This window comes from Ambystoma mexicanum, chromosome 13 (assembly GCF_040938575.1).
Source record: "Ambystoma mexicanum isolate Mex_15411 chromosome 13, UKY_AmexF1_1, whole genome shotgun sequence".
NCBI classification, from domain to species: Eukaryota; Metazoa; Chordata; class Amphibia; order Caudata; family Ambystomatidae; genus Ambystoma; species Ambystoma mexicanum.
In genome coordinates this window covers 815,968,098-815,983,013 of record NC_090938.1, presented here as the reverse complement: position 1 = coordinate 815,983,013, position 14,916 = coordinate 815,968,098, and the positions used below count along the sequence as shown (strand labels likewise).

The 14,916-nt window shown below is 48.8% G+C and overlaps 1 protein-coding gene across 1 annotated transcript in view; it reads right to left on the bottom strand.

Annotated features, from left to right (window-relative positions):
- Positions 1–14,916, bottom strand: part of LOC138522057 (RLA class I histocompatibility antigen, alpha chain 11/11-like) — a 275,180-nt gene that overhangs the window by 232,951 nt on the left and 27,313 nt on the right. The window lies entirely within an intron of this gene.

Below are 14,916 nucleotides of genomic sequence, written 5' to 3'. Positions count from 1 at the left end.
CCACATATCATTCACCAGCCCCCACATATCACTCCCCAGCCCCCACATATCACTCCCCAGCCCCCACATATTCCCCAGCCCTGCCCCCACATATCATTCCCCAGCCCAGCCCCCACATATAACTCCCCAGCCCAGCCCCCACATATCACTCCCCAGCCCAGCCCCCACATATCATTCCCCAGCCCAGCGCCCACATATCATTCCCCAGCCCAGCCCCCACATATCATTCCCCAGCCCAGCGCCCACATATCATTCCCCAGCCCAGCCCCCACATATCACTCCCCGGCCCAGCCCCCACATATCATTGGCCAGCCCAGCCCCCACATATCATTCCCCAGCCCCCACATATCACTCCCCAGCCCAGCCCCCACATATCACTCCCCAGCCCAGCCCCCACATATCATTCCCCAGCCCAGCCCCCACATATCACTCCCCAGCCCAGCCCCCACATATCACTCCCCAGCCCAGCGCCCACATATCATTCCCCAGCCCAGCCCCCACATCATTCCCCAGCCCAGCCCCCACATATCATTCCCCAGCCCAGCCCCCACATATCATTCCCCAGCCCAGCCCCCACATATCATTCCCCAGCCCAGCCCCCACATATCACTCCCCAGCCCAGCCCCCACATATGCCCCAGCCCAGCCCCCACATATCATTTGCCAGCCCAGCCCCCACATATCATTTGCCAGCCCAGCCCCCACATATCATTTGCCAGCCCAGCCCCCACATATCATTCCCCAGCCCAGCCCCCTATAAAGGAGCACTCCTCAATGCCAGGTCACTAGTTGCACATGCCCTTGAGATAGCTGATTTAATCACTGAGAATAATCTGGACTTCATTGCCATAACTGAAACCTGGCTACACCAGGCAGCAGGCCCCTCACTCATGTTAGCCATACATGACGGCTACACTATATGCAGACAAGACCGAGAGGGCTCCCGCGGAGGCGGAATTGCCATTATCTCTAAATCAAGCCTCTCACTAAGACTAGCCCCTGCACAAACGCTACAATCCTGTGAAGCCCTCACTGCTAAACTCCTTATAAATAATAATCAATCCCTAACCATTCACCTAATCTATAGACCTCCAGGTCCGCTTGGGACCTTTGAAGAGGATCTACACAAACTTCTAACCCTCAATGCTAAAACTACTTCTCAACTGCTGGTATTAGGGGATTTCAACTTAGGATTTAATGACAAAACAGATGCGCATGCCGCGACTATTGCCCACGCTATTAACTCCCTAGGCTTCTCCCAAAAAGTCAACAACCCTACCCATACGAAAGGTAGAATATTAGACTGGGTCGCTGACTCTAACTGTACTACAGTTATCTCATCTATTTCGGCATTATCATGGTCTGACCACTCATTAGTGTCCTTTGACCTCCTAACCTCCCAACCATCCTCTACAGTCGTCCCCATGGCACTCTCATGCCCTACAAGAAACAAAAAGAATATGACAATGGAAAATGTCATACCCGCTATTCTTCCAACTTTAAACGCCTTGCCTGACAATTCAGACCCCGGCACATTAGTTCATGAGTATAACAAAATCATGACTGATACTTTGGACAAAATTGCCCCACTCAAAATGCGCACAAGCAAACCTAAAGCCCATCTAAATAAATGGTTTACGCCGGAACTCAAGGCTTTACGTCTCACCAAGAGAAAATATGAATCCAACTGGAAAACATGTGCAACTGCTGAGAACAAGGCCAACCTAATATCTATCTCCCGTCAATACAAAAATGCAGTTTGTCTGGCTAAGAGAAATTCATATAACGATCGTATCGCTAACTCTAAATCAAGTGTGAAGGAACTCTTTTCCATCCTAAAGGAACTTTATTGCCATACCAGACACTTGCACTAAAGATCAGACCTGGTGTTCTGACATCCAATATGCTCTAACTAATAAAATTACTACCCTCCAAAATAAAATTCAACTGAAAAAAGACTCGCTTAAACTACCTACCCTGTCACCACCTAAGGCTACCCTCATGCCTCAACCTACCAAATTTTCCTTCACCAAAACATCCACACTTGAGATTGAAAAAATCATCCTCACCCTCAAACCATCTAATTGCAAAGGTGACATCTGCCCAGCACAGCTAATAAAAGACGCTGCCAGAGACTTATCACCATTTATCTCCAAACTTGTCAATGCATCCTTCTCCACAGGCATCATCCCAGCTAACCTAAAACAATCCTGGGTGCTCCCGTTGCTTAAAAAGCAAACTTTAGATCCTCTCATCCCTACCAATTACCGCCCAATCACCACAGTTCCGTTTCTGCTGAAGATCCTGGACAAAGTGGCCTACATACAGATTCAAAACTACCTCGAACTGCACAAACTACTAGGATCTAGACAATCTGGCTTCCGCCCATTACACGGGACGGAAACAGCCCTGATTGACTTAAAGGCCCAAATAGACGAACTGAGAGATCAGGGTAAGACAGCCCTCCTCCTCCTACTAGATCTCTCAGCTGCGTTTGATCTTGTGGACCACAAAGTCCTCTGTAAACACCTGGACGTTGCCGCTCACTTCTCCACCCAAGCTATCAGCTGGATAGAATCCTTTCTGAGTGAGAGAACTATGAGAGTCTTTTCCCCATCGGCAGCAGCTGACCCTATACCCATTACTTGTGGAGTCCCCCAGGGATCCTGCGTCTCTCCGACCCTTTACAATATATTCACCAAACCTCTGTTCGATGATTTGGACAATCTCGGTATCACCTACACTAACTATGCGGATGATACACAGATTCTCTTCCCACTTTCTGGGGATCATAGCGAGGATGGGGAGTTGGTGAATAGAGTGTATCTCATCATTCAGGCATGGATGGCTACTCACGGTCTTTGCCTGAATGATGATAAGACAGAGTTGATCATTCTGGGCACACAAGCCAATATTAACAAATTGGGCCCGGATTACTCAGCCTTCAGCATAGACGGAAATGTCATCAAAGTCTCGAGGGAAGTAAAAACACTTGGTTTTTATCTCGACTCTACCCTGTCCTTCACCAAACAGGTAAACTCCCTAGCCTCCACCACTGCTTACACCTGTAAATTGATTAGAGCAGGCAAGCCCTTCCTGTCCAATACCAGCTGCCTAATCTTGGCTAGAGCCTTAATTCTTTCCCGACTTGACTACTGTAATGCCCTATACAGTAGTGCTAATAAAGCCAATACCCAAAGACTTCAAACTCTACAAAATAATGCTCTTAGAGCTGCATTAGGAATAAAAAAGAGGGAGCATATCTCCTCGACTAGGCGGCAACATAAATGGCTTTCCACTGAGAACAAAATCCAGCTAAAAATGATCTCACTAACCCATAAGGCCTTAAATAATGCTGCTCCTAGCTACCTGATGGACAAAATAAAAAGAAAAACCTCTAATAGACCCATGAGACTCGCCAACTCCAATTGTTTGGCAGTACCCAGATTCAGACTTGCCAAAATTGGTGGCGTCAGCTTCCCTGTGAAAGCTGCTAACCTGTGGAACGCCCTGCCACCTAACCTAAGAGCTGACCAACCCTTCCCTCACTTTAGAAGGAACCTTATCAAACACATTATCGCCAACAACGACTTGACACCTGAACACTCACTAGTGTAGTCCTACCTAATGCACCCTGACGTGACATTAACCCTTATGTTTATTACTGCTAATCCTGTATATTGTTAACTGTACATTCATGTAAATACGGCAATTGTTTATTTGTACATTCTAGTAATTTGTGTAATATTGTGTAATATTGTAAATTCATTTATACAACATTGTAACATTGTAAGCTTCGCATATACTTGTTGCTGCGCCCGGTAACCTAAGGGTCTGGTGCGCAATATAAATAAATAAACAAACAAACATATCATTCGCCAGCCCAGCCCCCACATATCATTTGCCAGCCCAGCCCCCACATATCATTGGCCAGCCCAGCCCCCACATATCATTGGCCAGCCCAGCCCCCACATATCATTGGCCAGCCCCCACATATCATTGGCCAGCCCAGCCCCCACATATCATTCGCCAGCCCAGCCCCCACATATCATTCGCCAGCCCAGCCCCCACATATCATTCGCCAGCCCAGCCCCCACATATCATTCGCCAGCCCAGCCCCCACATATCATTCGCCAGCCCAGCCCCCACATATCATTCGCCAGCCCAGCCCCCACATATCATTGGCCAGCCCCCACACATCATTGGCCAGCCCAGCCCCCACATATCATTGGCCAGCCCAGCCCCCACATATCATTGGCCTGGCCAGCCCCCACATATCATTGGCCAGCCCCCACATATCATTGGCCAGCCCAGCCCCCACATATCATTGGCCAGCCCCCACATATCATTTGCCAGCCCAGCCCCCACATATCATTGGCCAGCTATCCAGGAACCAATCAGCATTGCCATTATTCGTGTTTCTTGAAACCCCAAAGGACAGATTCCCAAAGAACAATAACAAACATTGGGGTGGACCCAGTTAGGGAGAAGAGTCCCCCAGAACTCCCCAGATTAGCCACGAGAGATGGGAGGCCCCCCCTCCCTCGCCCCCCCCATAGGTGAGTATCGGAACCACCTTCTGTTTATAAAAGGTCAGAGCCGGGGCCACGGTAACTTTCCCCATCGCTTGTGCAATCCCAGCCCTGGGGCCGCCAACTAGTCAGGTACCCTGCCTTCTCACTTAGGCAGCGATTTATAATAACCCCCAAATACATCATGAGCCCACCTGTGTAAATCTTTCAACCCCGACATACCAAGTACATACGAGGCCCCTATACTTCCCTTCTGCCCCAGCAACCCTGTGTGCAGAGGATCACAGGAAAGCAGCAGACATGCCCAGCCTCGGGATTCCAGAGTAGGGAGGAGGGTCAGTGATGCCCGGCTGCCAGCATCAACGGCTCCTAGTTCCTGCTTGGGTTATGAGGCCCCCTGTGCTTTCCTTCTGTCCCCAGCAGCCCTGTGTGCAGAGGATCACAACAGGGATGTAGCACGCGTGAAATTCCAGGGATTTTACAGGGGACGTTTTGGAGGCATGACTGTCTTCATAGTACAGAGAGCCATTGTTGGAAGCAGCCTTTACTCAATGCAAGTAGCGAGGGAGGTGCGGCTTGACCCCCTTGTACTGATGTTCAGAGGCACTTTCCTCCGATTCTAGCCAGCGCTGCGGAGGGGCGACCCCGCAGCTCGAACGCGCAGGGCCAGTAACCTGTGCCCCAAGGAGGGTATGACAAGGAGAGGGGTCGGGGAAAATGGCTGGCAGCAGCACAGCCAAAGTCAGGGAAAACAAAAGCACCCCCCCCCCTCACTCTCCTCAGACTCCTGGAGCCAGACAGGATGAGGGGCAAGGTGGGAGCAACAATGAAGTGCAAGTACCCCAGGGCAGGGGGGGTCAGGAACATCAGGTAACAACAAAGGAAGTACCTCGGGGTGCGATTTGCCATCAGCGCCAGCCGGCCGGGGCCTGGGCACAGCCACCACACAGGCAGACAAAGCCCAGGGCAGCGAAAAATCAGAATACTCACTGCCACGACTGCAAACCCCTTCCACCGCTACGCGCGGCCCATCACTGCGAAGACCCTGTGAAACCAACCCTACTGTGACAAGGCCACACAGACCAAGCAGAACACAAACCCACGACTACACACTCAACCCGAGAAGAGTAATGAGGCTCAAGCCTCGGTATCCAGAAATCACAGCTGATGGATAAAAATCTATCAGGAAGAAGAAGAAGAAGCCTGTGCCAAAAATCACAAGTCTGTTTGGAGGGATTCCGGAATGGTGGCCGAGGTGAAAGCAGCTTAAGCCTTCAGCTCCTGGTCTCCTCCCTGAAGACATTTCACTGGTGATATGAATTCCAAGAAAAAGATCCCGGAACCGGAGAATCCTACTTCTAAAAAACAGAAACACATTTCTGAGATGGATGAAGAGAACCCTAGCATTCAAGATCCGTTTAAATTAATGCGGCAGGTTGCCTTGGACATGTCTGAAGTTAAAACCACCATGGCAGAGCTGAATTCAAAGGTCACCCATTTGGACACAAGGGTATCTGATCTGGAAAAGAAATCCTCAGATATGGGATCGGAAACGGCCGGGAGCTGCAGGGCCTACAAAATCCTGAAGTCTGATATGGAGAAGGAGAAGGTCCATCGTTTGGAAATGGACTTAAAATTGCGAGAAAGGAACATCAGATTGGAGGGAGTTGCAGAGCATTCAGACCCTAAGAGTGAAACATTGCTACCCTTGTTTCTTGAAATATTTAAGGATTGCTATGGAGTGGGCTTTCTTTTGGAGAGAGTGACATTAATCATGTTTGTAAACTTCCAGGTCTGAAACCTAGACACATATTGGTGACATATGCTCTGGCAAGATCGAGGGAATCTATATTGGATCCATCCAGGCTCAGAGGCTCGGTCGATTTTTGTGTTCCCAGATTATCCTCAGGAGGTGCTGGACGCAAGGAAAATGTTCAAAGAAGTGAAGGAGCCTGCAAAGTCTCTGCGGATCAAGGCTTTCTTAAATAGATTTAACACATTGACTTTGGCTCTGCCTGAGGGGAATAGCTCCACGTCGGACCCTCAGGAAGCCTCTTCATGGCTGGAGAACATTACTGATTAAATGGGGTGGCTGCCTTTCTTTTATCCCATTTTGTTGTATAAAATGTTTTTTCAGTGGCTCTCATCGGCATAAAATGGCGCCCCTTTCATTTGACTGTTACCATTACAGTTTTTATGAGGAAATTCGTATGATGCGGATTAGAGCACCCAGCTGTTGGCCTGGTCAGCTGAGGGGCTTCCTTTCCCCCTACTCCGGTCGTTGGAGTGCGGAACTATCGGGGTCTTCGCGGCGGCTGGGATGCAGGCCTGCCTCGCGGATCTCCATGTGCTGATTGTGCTGGGCTCCGCGGGACCGTGAATGCAGATGGGCAGAAGCCTCATATGGGAGGAAGGTGACGTGCTGTCTATATGCAGGTGCTCGGCGTGCCTGGGGGAGGCAGGGGAGTTGCTAGGTCTGGAAAAGACCCGGGGCTAAGCTGATGTCGGAATTGTTGGGACTGGGGGCTAGCTAGTCTTTTAGCTGTAGCTCCTGAGATTCTATCCGGGGCTACAACCAAAAGATCAGGGGCTATAGCCCCTTAAGCCTCCCCTAGCAACGCCCCTGGGGGGAGGGCTGACGTCTGACGTCTGAGGATGCCTGGATTCGCCGGCCCTCACAAAGGCCACACTAAGGCCTGTTGGGTGCCCGTGCCTCCGCACTCCACATCTTCTGCCCAGGGAAGAGGGCAGGAGCCCTCTCCCCCGCCCCGAAGCAGCCAGCAGCACAGACGAGGCCCACAGAGACCGCCTGACTAGGTCTGAGAGGCCTGCCTGACCTCTCCATGCCGGGCGCAGTGCGGCGCCAAAATGAGGCTGAGACTGCCTCTTAGCTCGAACGAGCATCCGCCGGCAGGCGGATTCGCCGGCCCTCACAAAGGCCACACTAAGGCCTGTTGGGTGCCCGTGCCTCCGCACTCCACATCTTCTGCCCAGGGAAGAGGGCAGGAGCCCTCTCCCCCGCCCCGAAGCAGCCAGCAGCACAGACGAGGCCCACAGAGACCGCCTGACTAGGTCTGAGAGGCCTGCCTGACCTCTCCATGCCGGGCGCAGCGCAGCGCCAAAACGAGGCTGAGACCGCCTCTTAGCTCGAACGAGCATCCGCCGGCAGGCGGATTCGCCGGCCCTCACAGAGCCTAAGGAGCCAGGGACCAGGAACTCTGCCCCTACCACTCCAGAGCCACCATGAGCAGGAGCTCCCTCCATCTACTGCTGGAGCAGTAGCCAGCCCTGCCTGACACCAGGTATGTCACGAGTCCCTAGCCGCAGCACGAGCGTGCGTCTTGAAGGCAACACGCGGCGGATTATTTAATAATATCCGCGCCGCTCAAGCGTGTGGCCTTCTCCAGCCAGGATCTGCCCCATTTAAAGATGGCTGACCGTCGCATCTCCAGCCCTCCACCCGGCCCCGCAACCCTGCAAACATTGTGATCGGCCCCTCTCCTCTACTGGGAGCCTACCACAAGCCAGCAGGCTTCGAACCGGCCCACCTCGAAGGCACTGTACACGGTGCCTATCTCTAGCCTGTATACGCCATCGAGCATAGGGCTAGATCTCCTGCCCATCTCCTCTGGGGCAAGCATACTGCCCCTTACAGCAACCTTTTTTCCACTGCTCCAGCCAGCAACCTGAACTGCTTCAAGCCTTCACTGAACCCTGTTTTTGCAGTATGGTCTAACACAAACTACTTTCACATTGTGTTGTGCCTTATGGTCGCTTAGAGACCACTGTGACATTGTGTTGTGCCTTAGGGTCGCTTAGAGACCACTGTGACATAGTGTTATGCCTTAAGGTCGCTAGAGACCACTGTGACATTGTGCTGTGCCTTATGGTCGCTTAGAGACCACTGTGACATTGTGTTGTGCCTTAGGGTCGCTTAGAGACCACTGTGACATTGTGTTGTGCCTTATGGTCGCTTAGAGACCACTGTGACATAGTGTTGTGCCTTATGGTCGCTTAGAGACCACTGTGACATTGTGTAGTGCCTCATGGTCGCTTAGAGTACACTGTGTATTAGCACTATGTATTAGAACTGTGTATTAGCACTGTGTACTAGCATTTCTCTGATTCTCTGCGTTAGTACCCTCACTGCAGCACCATTGTGCACTTACAGTGCGTACTAGCTTCTCTCTGATGATTTTGTGCGCCAGTTCCCTCTAAATTCAGATATGATAACCTGGACCTTCCTCATTATGTTCCCATTCTGCCTGGTCCCCCATGACACCCCTTGTACAGGGCCACACTTTCGCTTACACCCCAATGGCCTCAGCAGACTAGCCTGCCCCAGACATTATCCCATACCCTGCCCCACCCCCTTCCTACCCAACATCAACCCCTTCCAGCCTACCTCCTCCATCGACTCTCTTCGCACAGCAGACACCTCCAGCCCCCAAGAAGCATCACAAACTACTCCCATCGGCCAATCCACTATCACGAACCTCACTACCAGCAAATCCTATCCCTGCTCAGGCTTATCGAGACTCACCTGACTCAGATCCAGAACACACACACCCGCATCCTTCCTCAATCTAGGCAACAAACAAAATATAACCTTAACCAAATCTGCCCCTTCCTGCACACGCCCTACACTTCCGTCAGACCAGATATCACACGGCCTGAACGCACCCTCCCCCCGCACCCACATCAAAAAATCCTGCATCACCACCGAAACCATCAAAGGTGCACTCATCAATGCGAGATCTGTAGTCGCCCATGCCCTAGACATAGCCGACATTATTTCCTTCAATGATCTCGACTTCATAGCTATTACAGAGACCTGGCTCCACCCAGCGTCTGGCCCCTCTCTATCACTTGCTATACCCAATGACTATACCATCTACCGTGCAGACAGACAAACAGCTAAAGGTGGTGGAGTAGCCATTATTGCAAAAAGCTCCATCAACATAAGACACATACAAAACCAATCACTGCCATCAGCGGAACTACTCACCCTCAAACTATACACAACGCACACAAGCACTATCACCATCCACCTCATTTACAGACCGCCAGGCCCTATACTATCCTTTAATGACGACATAGCCCTTTTACTCTCTGACAATATCAAACCTAACTCTCGACTACTCATCCTAGGAGACTTTAATCTAGGTCTCAATGATGAGAAAGATGACAAAGCTCACACTGTCGCCAACACAATTTCAGAATTAGGACTCACCCACCATATCACACAACCCACACACAACAAAGGCCGCATCCTTGACTGGATAGCTGACGTCAACTGCAACACTACCATCCTTTCCAACACTCCATGCGCTTGGACTGATCACCACCTTATTACCTTCACCATCAACAAAGGCACTCAAACACCAGGGCCTTCCTCCAATCCCCCACCCACACTCACAAGAAACAACAAAAATATCACACTAGAGAAACTCCTCCCGTTACTCCAACCCATCATCGACTTCTCACCCACCATGACCAACCCTACTGAACTAGTAGAGTTATACAACACAACTATCCTTAAGGCCTTAAACACCATAGCACCACTCAAGCTTCGGAAAGCCAAACCACGAGCACACCTCAATTCTTGGTTCACCCCCAAACTAAAAACACTCCGCAAATCCAAAAGACAAGCTGAATTAGCATGGAAACAGTCACCATCCACTATTAATAAGACATTTTACGCACTGGCATCGAACATCTATAAATCAGCCATCATCCAGTCTAAAAAAAACATGTACAATGAAAGAATCAGCAACGCCAAATCTAATACCAAAGAGCTCTTCAATATCCTGAGAGAACTCGAATCACCCTCCCCCACTCCAGACACTTGTAACAAAGACATCCACTGGTGCACGAGCATCCAGGAAGCACTCCTAGGCAAAATTGCCACACTACAAGCCAAAATCCTGACAAAGAAAGAAAGCCTCACCCTCACTGATAACATCACCCCCTCTACACACACCCACACCACCCCCCAAAATGATGACAATAACCTCTTTGAGTTTTCCACCATAACCATCAAAGAGGTTGAAGAAATAATCTACTCTCTTAAACCGTCCAAATGCCAAGGCGATACCTGCCCAGCCCCAGTCATTAAAGATGCAGCCAAACAACTTGCTCCCTTCATCACTTCCCTCATCAACTCATCTTTCACCTCCAACATAGTGCCCAACAACCTCAAGGACTCCTGGGTTCTTCCTTTACTTAAGAAGCCCACCCTTGACCCTAATGTCCCCACCAACTACAGACCCATTACGACCGTACCCTTCCTACTAAAAATCCTCGACAGAGCTGCCTATCTTCAGATACAGAACCACCTTGAGAAAAATAACTTACTAGGACTCAGACAATCAGGATTCCGCCCCAAACACGGCACTGAGACCGCCCTGATTGACCTTAAGATACAGATGGACAACATTAAAGACAATGGTAAACTAGCCATCCTTCTCCTTCTTGACTTATCGGCCGCCTTTGACCTGGTCAACCACGACATCCTCTGCAAACATCTATCCTCAGCAGCCAAATTTTCAGATAACGCCAACGCATGGATCCATTCCTTCCTTAACAACAGATCCATGAGAGTCTACGCACCCACAGCCTCTGCCATCCCAGCCCCAGTCACTTGCGGTGTCCCCCAGGGCTCCTGCGTCTCCCCCACTCTATATAATGTGTTCACGAAACCCCTCTTTGACATATTGGACCGCTTGGGTGTCATCTACACCAACTACGCAGATGACACCCAAATACTGATCCCTTTAACAGGCGACTACTCCACCGACCTCACTGCTCTCAACAACATTTATTCCATTATCCAAGAATGGATGGCCAAGCATGGCCTATGCCTCAATGACGACAAGACCGAACTTCTTCTCCTAGGTTCCCAACCCAGACTTAATAAACTCGACAAACTCTATCAAGCATTCACTATAGACGGCAATAACATCATCGTCTCTAACAGCGTCAAAACCCTAGGAATCTACCTCGACTCCTCCCTCACACTGACAAGACAGATCAATTCCATATCATCAGCCACTGCTTACACCTGTAAACTCATCAATGCCAGCAGACCTTACCTCTCACCATCCAATTGCATCACCTTAGCCAGAGCGCTAGTCCTTTCCAAAGTTGACTACTGCAATGCGTTATACTTGGGAACCAGTCAGAAAAACATCAACAAACTACAAGTCATACAAAACAACGCCTTGCGAGCAGCCCTGAACATACCCAAACATGAACACATTTCGGACGCCAGACGCACCTGCCATTGGCTATCCATACCACAAAGAATTGAATATAAAACCATCTCACTCACACACAAATGCCTAGCTAACCAAGCACCCAGATACCTATCCGACAATCTCAATCACCACACCCCAGCGCGCCCTACCAGATCAGCTCAAACACATTGCTTAAATATCCCAAGATTTTAGCTCCAAAAAGCAGGTGGCTCCAGCTTCCCCGTGCTTGCCTCCAAACTTTGGAATTCACTTCCACTCGAGCTGAGATCAGAACCTTCCTTTCACAGATTTAGACACAACACCAAAATTTGGCTTCTATCCAAAGAAACGTAAACTGCCTAGCCCTACCTTACTAGCATGCACCAAGACTGTAAATTTGTAAATATGTAATCGGTTTGTACATTTCTGTTGTATTATTCTTGTTGTATTCATCGCAAGCGCCTGGATGCCCTAGGGCCAGGCGGCGCTATACAAATAATAAACTAAACTAAACTAAACTTGATCCTTCGTCCCGCTCCGAGTAAAGGACTGCCAATGCTAGCTACTCAGCGGTCATCTGCATTACGGCTGGACTCGTTCCTCTTCTCTGGCCTTTATTACTGCTGCCTTGCCTGTGGTGTGAATGGGGCACCAAGCTCGTTTGGGGATGGAGAAGAGACTTTGGCAACGCATTATTTGTCAGCGGAATACATCCCGCATGTGCTACAGTCAGTTGCTTTGCCAGCTATCCCATGTAGGAGTTCTAGTATGCTATTTTTTGTTTTCTGTCTGGCTTCTCAGAATGTGACGGGCCTCCGATGGGGCTGCTTTTAAATGGCACGATGGATGCTTTCTGGCATTTTATCTGGGATTTGTGGGCGTTTGCACCCCTCCATTTATTCCCCCCGCCACTGATGATGTGACCTTCGTCGGCACGTGCCAACATATCACTTTGCTCAATATACCGCCAATGCATTTCCATTTCACTGATGTTGATGTTTTCTAATTTGGTGTCATGATGCGGACTATTAATGATTCATTTCGATTTGCGTATTTCTTTTTAATCTGCCTGCTGTACTTGATATTTAATTGGCTACTTTGGATTTGGGCATCTATTTTGGAGTTTTGTTGGTGTTGGAACATATGTTGGGTGATCTTCGTGGGGGAGGGTTGCTGGCTCTTCATTGGCTGAGGTTGTGAAGGCGAGGGATCCTATGGGGGGGGGCTGCAAGTATATTCTTTTTTCTCACTTTTCTTGGCTTACACTGTATTATTGGGTGGGTATATGAGTTTGCCTATTTGCCCATTTGTGTTTTCTAAGGTATGTAGGATTCGACACTGTGGAGAATTTGTGTGGGGGGTAGCGGGGGTGTTGGGTTGTTTTTTCTTTCTTTTTTGTTGCTTTTCAACGTTGGCGTCTTTTTTCTGTTGCAGATGGTGCAGGGGGGAGTTCTTCTTTTTGGTCTTGTTTTTTTATGGTTTTTGGATAGGGGTGTTTTCTTGGCTTCCTTCTAACTTTCAGCATGTCTGACATTGGAGGGTCTCGTCTTTTGGTCTCTTCCTGGAATGGTAATGGGATAATAATCCTGCCAAACGGCAGAACATTTGGAACTGTATGAAAGATATGCAATGTGATGGGTTTTTTTTTTTTACTGGAGACTCATCTTTTGTTGGAGGAAATTGGGGTGTTGCGTAAGAGGTGGTTGGGTGATGTTGTTGCTTCCTGTTATTCCTCTAAGATCAGGGGGGTAGCGTTTCTTTTACGAAAGGATTCTCCTGTTAAAGTTCTGAAGTCTAGCTGTGACCGGGAGGGGCGGGTCGTGGCTCTTCTGGTGGAAATACAAGGTGTCCAACATGTGCTATGCAATGTCTATGCTCCGTCGGTGGACAATGGCTCTTTTTTTGGGGAAGTGTCGCAGATGATACTTGACTTGAACTCCACTAATATCATTCTGGGTGGTGATTTTAATCTGGTTGACAATCCTTCCATGGATAGCACTGGACGTTTGGCTATACAGAGGAGGGATGCACATTTTTGCTCTTTTCGGATGCTGATTGGGGATTTTGATCTAAAAGATTGTTGGAGGTTACAACACCCAGACTCAAGTAGTATACGTTCTATTCTGGATCTCATAACACTTATTCGAGGATTGATATGTTTTTTACTGCTGGTGGAGCGACTTCAAGTCTTTTGACTAGTCAAATTGGTTGTATTGCGGTCACTGACCATGCGCCTATTTATTCGGGCCTATTTTTGAATTTTGACCGCTGTAAAACTTTTCAAAGGAAGATGAATACATCCATTTTACAGGATGAGGATATTTTAGAGAAAATCTGAACGGTGGCTGAATGCTTTGTGAGTGAGAATTCTTCAGATACGAGTAAGAATGTTACATGGGAGGCGTTCAAATGTACGATGAGGGGCATTACTCTAGGCTTATCCTGTGGAAGTAGGAAAAGATTGGCAAAGGTGTAGTTGGGAACTGATGCCGGTATTGTAGAAGTGATGAATGATTTGATTTGTGATCCAAATGACACTGATAAGAGAAAGGAATTGAAGAGATTGAAAAAAAACCTGAATTATATTTTGGACGCTAGAGCGGAAAAAGATTTATATAGAATTAGAAGTGCTTACTTTGAGAAGGGCGAGAAGTGTGAGAGATGGCTTGCCTACAGACTGAGGCAGCAGGTTTCGGAGGGTGCCATTACTTCTATATAAGGTCTGGATGGGGTGATTACTTTTGATCCATGTGAGATTAATGCTGTTTTCAAGGATTTTTACATGAACTTGTACGAGTGTGAGGCTGGTATTACTGGTCGTGGCGACCGCTTCTTTGATAATTTGAATATTCCGAACATTTCTGATGATACTATGGCTGGTCTGAACCGGCCGGTTACTGTTGATGAAAATAGGATTGCTAATGCCGGTTTGAATTCTGGGAAAACTCCGGGGACTGATGGTTTGCCGGCTGAGTTTTACAAGATTCTTCCTGAAGCGGTTGGGGCTCTTGAGGGAAATGTATATTGAGTCCAGGGAGGTGGGATCTCTTCCAGAATCCACCAATCATGCTACCATCTCAATTTTTCTAAGGAAAGGAAAGCATAGTGCCTTACCTTCCAGCTATCGGCTTATAAGTTTAATAAATA